Here is a 10509-nt window from a genome sequence, read left to right as displayed (position 1 = left end):
TAAACCTCCACCTCTGCTATTGGCTTCTTCGTTCCATTGATCATTGTAATAACACATCAAATGGTGCACAATCCCACTTTTCTTGAAGTTGGAATACCTAATATTTTTCTATGAAGGAAAACCAAAAATTCGTGACTATGATTATGGGATTAGGCGTGCTATTCAGATCCCCGAGATGGATGAGTTGTTCGGGAGCGAGGGTCTTGTCGATGGTGAAACTAGGGCTAAGCTTCTTAAGGCAGCTATTGATGAAATTAAGACGAACACTTGCAAATTAGCTTGCCGTCAAGTTGAAACGATTTTGAGGATGAGGGAGGAATTCGGGTGGCAGATCCATCGGTTGAACGCCATAGGGGTATTCCTTCGACATGGTGGAGATGCCAATGAAGCATGGGAGAAATTGGTGCTGGAGCCTAGTATGAACATTGCAATGAAACGAGCCACAATGTTCGTACTAGGCTCGAGCACCAATTCCTCCCATGCTTCATTGGCATCTCCACCAAGTCAAAGGAATACCTCTGTGGCGTTCAACCGATGGATCCGCCACCCGAATTCCTCCCTCATCCTCAAAATCTTTTCAACTTGACGGCAAGCTAATTTGCAAGTGTTCATCTTCATTTCATCAATAGCTGCCTTAAGAAGCTTAGCCCTAGTTTCACCACCGACAACACCTCACTCCTAAAGAACTCATCCATCTCGGGGACCCGAATGGCACGCCAAATCCCATAATCAGAGTAACGAATTTTTAGGTAAAAAAAAATGCCTTACCCTCCTCCACCAACCTGCTATCCACCATCTGATCAACCCTTTTCGACACGTACGAATGCAAGATTGAGATTGCCACGTCCATCCAGAGAAAACAACACTCGTACTTGGAGGGAAACTCAGTGTCGTCACTGACAAGTGCCTGTATGAAGAAATTGGACCCTCCAGCAATGATTGGCAACCGATTCTCTTGTACGATGGCATCAGCAGCCAGCCATGCATGATGCACAAAATCATGTACAGTGAAATCCACCTCCGGATCAATGATTCCAAGCAAATGGTGTGGCACGCCGCGGCATTCCTCATTGCTCACCTTATTGGTTACTATATCCCCTTGTAGACCTGAATTTTGTCCGAGTTGATGACCTCTGCCCCGAAACGGGTGGCCAGGTCTATCGCCAGGCGCGATTTGCTTGTGCTAGTGGCACCTAATACCACCACCACCTTATCCTTTCCTTGGTGTTTGTTCATCATGTCCTGAACTAAAAAAGTTCATCATGCTAGATTGTGCTGGCTTCTAGGCGGAGATCCACATTCTAATTGATAATTACTTTTACTTTTTTTAACACCTGTCAATTTCGTCACAGAAATAAAAAAAGAAAAAGGCCACGTGTTAGAATACTCTCAAACTAAACAAACAAAACATGTACCAAATACAATTTATTATTTTAGAAATTCTATCTATCATAGAGTGACAAGCCCTTCTCAATTCTTGGATTGATTTCTCTTCTTCAAAAGGATTTGTTTGAAGAAAAACATCAAACATTTGTGGGCTCTACAGAGAATCACGAACAAGTTTCATTGATGTGAAAGAAATTACCTAGACAATTGTTTGAAACGTGAAGAAACATAGGATGTGTAGGGGAGTATTTATACATACATACGTACACACAATGCTGAACCAATCAAGCCATTCATAGCTTCACCCCTATCCCTATCCACTTACTATATAACAATTCAAATAATCATGAGCAAGGCTCTATCCAAATTTTTGTATTTTTTATTATATTTATTAAATAGAAAAAGAATCATTAATTATTGCGAAGCTGTCGTAAAAAGATAATACAAATACTACCATAATTAAGATGTCAAAATCTACACCGTGCAGTTACCATAAGAGACGCAATAAATTCATCGATAATTATTTTTGTAAAAATAATTATTCTTGGGATGTATAATGAGTAATTTTACTATATCGAATGAGAGAAAAATTACGAGAAATTAAAAGATAATGTTGAAGTACTTAGTGATTATCCATATCTTACGTAGGATTTGCTTTTGAGTAAAATCAAGTGAGTTTACAAAATTGAATTTTGAATCCGAAAAAGTATTCTCATTAATTCGTCAACCTACTATGTATGTAAAGACATATATTATAATGATAAAATCTATATTAATTGATCGTTTATAAATGTGGTCTACAAATTTTATCTCTTATTTAGATTTCCTAAAATTTAATTGGACCAAATTCTGAATGTTAATTGTACTATTCTTGTAATTGTTACTATATGCAATTGATTCATGTATTTGGACATTTTGTGGTCCATGATTAATATGAAAGTAATTAAATTGCAGTATCCTTCCGTTGATGATACTGATTGCATTTTATTTTATTTTAGTTTTGTAATAACGCTATAATGTGGTCTACAAATTTTATCTCTTATTTAGATTTCCTAAAATTTAATTGGACCAAATTCTGAATGTTAATTGTACTATTCTTGTAATTGTTACTATATGCAATTGATTCATGTATTTGGACATTTTGTGGTCCATGATTAATATGAAAGTAATTAAGTTGCAGTATCCATCCGTTGATGATACTGATTGCATCCATATATTTTATTTTATTTTGTTTTAGTTTTCTAATAACGCTATTGTATGCAGTAGTAAATTAGTTTCCTGAATTATTTACATGAATTCTTCATTATATGTTATAGGAATTAATCACACAACGTATTCCTCGTTAATATTCAAGAATATAGCAATGATTTATACGCTTTTACAGATATCATAAACGTTAACATGCGGGCGTAATTGCAAAATTAGTCCTGTAAGTAAGGGGCGTGGCGTTCTTGGTCCCGTAACTATAGGACTGGCAATTTTAGTCTTGTAATTTTCAAAAAGTTCGCAATTTTAGTCCTCCGCACAAATCTGGCCAGATTTTGGACAATTTTACCCTTTTCCAGCTTTAAAATGTGCAATTTAGTCTAGTTTCAATCATTTTGCATTCTAATGCATATTTTCCACTCATGCTTGCTAAGAATGGTATCAGAGCCTAGGTTTATTGAAGAAATATATGATTGTATTACATTTTGATATTATTTATCCATAATGGAGGAGACTTTCCAAAAGAGAATGGAATCGACCAAAAGTTCGAGTTATTCTGAAAACAGGGAATATTTCCAGATTCTGGAAATACAAAGAAGAGAATTTCTCATGAAAATTCTTGGAAAATGTGACAATGGTCCTAAGAGGATTGACCCAAAAGTTCTTACGCCCGAAGAAAAACAAGAGTGGCTGAGAAATTTTGAAGTCCGACAAGTACTACCAGGAAATGCAGTGAGACGTATACATTCCACTGAAGTCCATGGTAGAATCCCAACAAGGAGAAACGGAATGGTTAAATTCCGGCATAATTTTAGTTTTAAAAATTATGACTGATTGGAAAGAGATCGAGCTGGATACATCAAAGATCTCCCAAGATCTGAGAGAGATACAAAAGACGGTTTAAGACTATGGACATAGGTTAATACATATACCTTGAAAATAGAATACTTGAGCCAAAAGGTGGACGAGGTCCTTAAGATCCTTCTCAATCTACACAAGGGTCTTACAGATCTAAAGGCAGAAATTACATATTTGATGAGAAATCAACGAGAGAGCCCTGAGACATGTAGATCTAGAAAGGAGGAAATTAGGGACGCCCTTGGAACAGTACCTCTCCTACACTAGAAGGGAAAGGCCACGGAGATTCCAAAGCCGAAGTCAAGAGAAGATCTGATTATTGCTTCTATTAGATCTACAAGAATTTGCTGAATCCTTTTCCCAACTCGGGATTGTAGATTTAGTCAATATCCAAAAGAATGAGATCACTCCAGCATTACCACCGACGGAGGGAAGTACATGCTCTAATGATCCTCCACAGGATCAACCGATGAGAGAAAGTGCAGACTTCCACACTAATGCCACTCCAATGTTTGTGGGAACCAGGCTAAAGGAAAATCCAGAAAGAAATCCAAAAAGAGTGCCGGAGAATACACCTTGGGCAAGGACTATGCTCCAGCCCTTAACAAAAATCCGTACGGAGCTGCCTTGTTTAGTAAAGCAGAAACTCCGGGGCCGTGATTCAATGAGAATGGATAAGAGGCTCGTGGGATTGACGTGAGAGTCTTGAGGAAAAGGCTGTAAAGGAAGTTCACGCCTATAATCCTTTGCTATAGTAAGAGCTGGTCCTAGGAAGCTTTTGTATTAGGGAATTATGGATAGGCTAACAAAAAAAGGCCTAATAGAATTAAGGATTCGTTGGGATTCTTACATTTATTTGGCGTTTGCTTTCTTAGTACAGTCTTCCCTTTTTTTCCTATTAAAGTGCTCCTTTCTTTCGCCTTAGTAGTGAGCGCTGCTAGATCTGATTAAAAAAAGATGGGCTCTTTCATCACTAAGCGGTGCTGGGGAGAGTCTTTGCAGCGTTAATGCTTTTTGCTGGTTGGTTTCATTATCATAAAGCGGCCCCACTTTTTTGTTCGTAACGAGGGAGAGATAGAACTCTCTCTCTCGCTTGAAGAATGGCATGAACGGGCGCCATTTTCATCGTTTGCTATAGAGTCTCATCCCCCTTTCTATCTTTCTTTGCGTAACATACGCAAAAAGGAAGAGACTCATAAAATGGCAGAGGCACGTCCAGAATCTTCTTATTCGCTTGAATCTCGTTCAACTCATAAAGACGTACAATCAGCAAACCAGAGACCAAAGTAGGGCTCGACAAAACAGATGGGGTTCCTTTTTAGAGACGATACGAAGGAAGCCGAAGAAGAGCTAGCAACTGTCATACTATAATAAAGGGATCGTTCAGTTGCACAACTGAATCTATATCTGAAGGGTCGGAGTATTCCGGCATCCATATGGCGCTATACTAAACCTGGATATTATCGATTTCCGAAATACCGAGAAATTGATAGACGAATGGGTTGCAACAATCAAGATAGCAGCAACTACCCTAGAGCTCGACAAAGAAAACTTCATAAAGCTTGTGGAGTTGAGCATAGAGGGATCGACAAAGATCGGATGGGATAATACCCCAGAAGACACCAAATCCAGCATCCTTGCTGGAGACTCAAAAGGAGCGATAGCAGACCGGCTAGGAAGAGTTATCAAGATACACTTCATCGGAGATGGATATCTCGAAGGAAGTAGAGCAGAAAAGGCTAGAGAATATGCACAGGCTCTTTTCAGCCTTGAACTTAGAAGTATTTGCGCAGTAGATGAATACATCTATTGGTTTCACAAGTACTTTTTCCAGAGTGGAGTAGCAACGGAAGTAGCAGCTCCAATGTTCTTCGCAAAGATATGCAGTCCATGGAGGAAAATGTTGATCCAGTCATACAAAGTACCTGAAGGACAGCTAGATTCAATGACGCGAAGAATGTCTTTCCTTAAAGAAAAACTGAAGGATTGGTGTTATCAAGCATTCATCCAGAAGAATATAAAAAGATTGAGAGGTAAAATCAAACGAACCCCTCTCTGTTGTGATAACAATGATTTTTCAACTATTATAGGAGAATCAAGTGAGCCAAAGAAAAGGAGGTCTAGAAGAATCTTTTCCCGACGGAGATTATGGTGGTCCAAGTCCAAAGCGAGAATATATAAATCTGGACAGAGAACAGGACCAACAAAGGTTTCATCCCAAGGATCTAGACGAACATATGCAAAATCCAATGGAAGAACCCCTACAAGAAGAACTTCTAGACGAGCCCATACCCGAGCCAATGAAAGGTTTAAAGACTCCAATTGCTGAGCTTTTAGAGCAAAAGGACATATATCTCCTGACTGCCCGCAGAAACGTGGTGAATTGAGAAAATTTCAAGCCACGGATGATATCCTAGATGCAGTATACTATGGCGATTTGGTACCTATCTATCAATTCGAAAATCTTCCTTCAGACGAAAGCATTTATGAAGAGGAAATAGAGACTGATTTGGATGGATTTTCAACCGAGACAGAATAATTCCAATGAGGGAGATAGGCTTCAAACTTCTGAAAGCCTATCAGGATTCTTTTCCAGAATGACGGTGTCAAACAAAACCATGGAAAGAATCATGTGGCAAGATTCCAACCTCAGCCCATATGATGGATTTAGGATTGGAGGAATTGGGAAAGTCCTGAACCAGATAGGACTGAACCAAAGGAAGCATCACATAATCTACAAAGTAAGTTCAGATTTCCTGACGAGAGATGGAGGCATCTGAAGGAAACTCCATCATATTGAGACTCAGGCACCTTCGGGAAAACCTCGAGGAGCTTGACAGAAAGTTCGGACAACTAGCGGTAAATGCCCAAGTTGCTGGAAAAATTCAAAGAGACGATCTAGACACTGTCCAGGTCGCAAATAAGGAGTTCCTTATTAGCATCCACCTCGCTATGGAACGACTTAACAGATTCAATTCAGAAGGCGTCACCTTCGGGGATGACTCACGAGTTGAGGGAGCATGACCCAAAACCAGGCCAAGGCCATCACCAGACTCTGGTGAAATGGCAAAAATTGAATCACAGGAAGTGCAAATTTCTCTAGGTTCAAGTCAACCCAGCACCTCTAGGGTAAAAGAGGGAGAGATTAGCCTTAGGCCAATGACAGGCACCTCTAAGGCTAATACTAATGAGTTGATATCTTCTTCTGTTTGGCCGGATTATCAGCGTATGTGGTGAAAATTAATTTCCCACAAAGGAGTGAACCCAGGCAAGACCATAATCGAAACGTTTGGAAAATATAATAGAGTCTGGATGTTAGAAGGATCTAAATCAGCAGATGTCAGAGAATGGTATGACTTTGGAGCTCTTTCTTCAATTCATACTATGTCACCGAGTTTTTCAGAAATTTCAAAACTTCCGAAGTGGATTAGTGGGGCGGTCTTTGATTCATGGCAAAACAACCCCCAGTTGAAGAGATGCGATGTTCTGGAGATAAAATTTGTTTCCGTAGCTCCAGAAACTGCAGAAAAGGGGTCTGATCCAGCATTCTATTTCATGAAGCTACAGAGACCGAATATGGGAGCTTTCAACAAAATCAAAGTTGCCTCAGGTGAAGCTCCCTTGGTATCAGCCATTAGTGAAGATAGTATCTCTACTAGGAGAGCTTGGGGACTATGGGTCTGTCTCACAGAGATGGACAAAGTCAAATATCCATTCAAGATTTTCTCAAACAAAGTGAATGGATCATTCCTGTTAAATTCCATGACAGGAAAAAGCACGGAGTTTGCTGAAAGCTTATTTAAAAAAAGAGGATGTTAATGTGGGAAAATAAGCTGCCAGCAACCGAAGTCACAAGGATGAAGACGTGCAACATGTTGCATGTTGGGCAATGGCATAATCATCTGTGCCCTTGCTGCGAGAAACAAGAAAAGCCCCTGTTCGGGACAAAGATTTGGGTCACGAAAAATAAACCCGAACCGGACCAAGACGAGGTAAAGAAAAAAAATTTTACCAAAAGAGGTAAAAGTTAAATGATGTAAAAGGTCGAAAGGATAAGACTGTCGGTAGAAGCCAACAGTTAACAAAACAAGGAAGACAGCTGGAAGTCATATGGCCGACAAACCATAATGACCAATAGCTGGAAAGGACCGGGCGATGCCGTATGCAATGACGTCATTTGGAAAAGACAAGATGATGACGGAAGCAATGACGTCGTCAAAAATCAAGTTGAAGTCCGAGTTTGAAGTCCGCGGACGCCTATAAATAAAGAGGCGATGAAGCAGAAGGAGATCATCAGAAAAAACTTCTCCTACTCTTCAAAGCATTGTTATGAGTGTTTTCGATCTTTCTAGTATTTTAATCTTTCAGTTTATGCGGGTTTTCCCAACGAGTCTAGTCCTCTATCCTATGAGAGGCTAAACAGTTGTCTCCTCCAATGGAAGAATAATATCTATGTAATATTTCCTATATTTCATCAATAAAAAGTTAGGCTTCTGTTCAACTTGTCCATCCAAAACTTTATTAAGTCCCCATATTGGAGTCCCTTCACGCCCTAAGGTAGGAAACGAAATAGAGCTGTGCTATTTATTGCTGAAGGAGCCAAATACCTGCGAACCATCTACTGCGGTAGTGTCGTTGGAAGAAGTCCGTAAAATCGAGGACTTGGAATACCCGGGAACAAGTCGGTTGAAAAATGGTATGAATTTATGAGGGCTCAGTTTATTTTGGAAGCATGTTGGGCCAAACTTGAAGCATGATAGGGGCTAAGGTTCATTTTTTGCTAGAAGGGCAAAATGGTCTAAAGGACCAAAATTGCGAAAATTCGAAAGATACAGGACCAAAATTGCAAAAATTCGAAAGATACAGGACCAAAATTGCCACCGCGATAGTTAGAGGACCAAATTTGCCATACCCCTATACATATAGGATGAAAAATGCAATATTCCCTTAACATGCGATCACAATTCGTGTTAATCGTCTTACATTAATATATTTGCATTATACATTTATTCATCAATCTCAAATGTAATCGCGAACAATTTGATTTAATTTATTCCTATGCACATCGACAAGAAATATATATAATCCTGTTTGCAACTAGTTAAAACTTGCCGATACATTAAGTACGATCAACAAAGATGTAATCCCTACTCAAACTAAATTAATACTCACTTGGATATGAGTATGATCAACGAAGGATGTAATTTGTACTCAAACTAAATTAATACTTACTTCCATATGAAGCTTCAACATATGTACGAACAAAATTTATTATCTCTGCTTATACCAATTAAACTAATGTTCGAGCAGTTAGTATAAATTACTAAAAATATCAAAATTATAATTTTTGTTCATACATATGTAGAAGCATCATATGGAAGTAAGTATAAATTTATTTTGAGTACGGATTACCTCCTTCGTTGATCATACTCATATGGAAGTGAGTATAAATTTAGTTTGAGTAGAGTAGAGCGGAAACAACCAGAAAATCCTATCCAACTATTACAAAAATTGGAGTACGAAACTCCTTAAGATTATTACAGACCAATATACAACATAAATGTTAATAACAAATAAAAGAAATAATTAAATAATTAAATCAACAGTATAGTGATTAACAGGCTCAGAGTAGCCTGATCCAATATCTCAATAAAGGAATACCGTCACAAGGCACCTTTTCCACAATGAACCGACTCAAGGTAACTCCACAAAACAAGAACCTGATCACAACTCCGATCACTCAGATCTTAGTATCACACGGTCACAAAGACCCCAACTTAATATTTCACAAAGAACTTTGGTAAATGGTGAAGGAGATAAACAGCTTGATTCATGTTTTAGCCGAAAGGGAGAATCCCCTATTTAAATCTGTGAAAACTGTGGTAGATAAGGAAAACCTTGGTTGCTTTCCTAAAACCATTAGATTGGTCTAGGAAAGTGGCCATGGCTACACACCCGTAGTATTTTTACTTATATTTTATTGATAACACTTATTATTTTAGTAATATTAATTCTATTAATTTTATAATTTTGATAATTTTAGTCTTGTAAAAACTAATTTTCATAATTTTGTGTAGGACAAAAAATAACACCCCCTCATAAATTAGAAGACAAAAACTGTATTTTTAACATTTTAATGATAACACTAACTACTCGAACACTAGTTTAATTGGTATAAGTAGAGATAATAAATTTTGTTCGTACATATGTAGAAGCATCATACGGAAGTAAGTATTAATTTAGTAGCGCATTTAAATATGCGCTTAGTAAAGAGAACATCTAATTTGCTTTATATATTAGCGATGCCATATAATTAGCATTATCTTAAAATGGCACGTATCACTTCTAACAAAACAAGATCTGAACACAGTGGAAGAAAAGACAAATGCGAAAGAATAAAAAACAATAAGATTATCCATCTTTTCTCCTTGCTGGTTTCAACATATTCACCACATTCCTATACACATTGAATGTAAAAGGCTCAAGTATAAATTGCAAATTATTGGTGAGGTGTAAATATAATTCCAAAATTTCTTTAAGGGAAGTGTAATTTTCACATTTTTGAAGGGGTCTAAATGTAATCAACCATAATAATATACAATATATATATATATAATACTTTTTTAAATGATAGTAAGTGTAACGTCAAATAGTCAGAAGCGCAAATCATAAAGTGATGGCCATTTCTTACCATGCAGTTTCCTCCATAACATGGCAGGTATCAAAAAAAATACTACAGGCACCTCACGGTTTCGAGCACCTTACCGCTAGATATTGCTTTTCGAATCCTCTTAGTTCCTAGGTACATTCTTTTTTCTTTGTTCTTGCTTTCTCTATGACCATGTTTGAGGGAGGTATGGATAAGTGAGTAGTGGATGAGAGAATAGTGAACCTAGTAAGCTCGTCGAGTGACAAGGGAAAACCTGCTGCCTCTAACTCCAAGCATTGTTAGGGTGGAGAGGAGGTAAATAACAAGGAAAAAGTTAGCAAAGAAGAGGTCTGCAGATTAAAAATTGAGGATAGCATAGTAGCTTCCAGAATAGAATGTTTTGGGGATTT

The 10509-nt window shown here is 38.0% G+C and overlaps 1 pseudogene; it reads right to left on the bottom strand.

Moving 5' to 3' along the window:
- Positions 1-285: 285 nt before the first annotated feature.
- Positions 286-1239, bottom strand: LOC105179176 (annotated as a pseudogene).
- Between the last annotated feature and the right edge of the window lie 9270 nt (positions 1240-10509).

This window comes from Sesamum indicum, unplaced genomic scaffold, assembly GCF_000512975.1.
Source record: "Sesamum indicum cultivar Zhongzhi No. 13 unplaced genomic scaffold, S_indicum_v1.0 scaffold00125, whole genome shotgun sequence".
Lineage (NCBI taxonomy): Eukaryota > Viridiplantae > Streptophyta > Magnoliopsida > Lamiales > Pedaliaceae > Sesamum > Sesamum indicum.
This window is presented reverse-complemented; position numbering and strand designations above follow the sequence as displayed.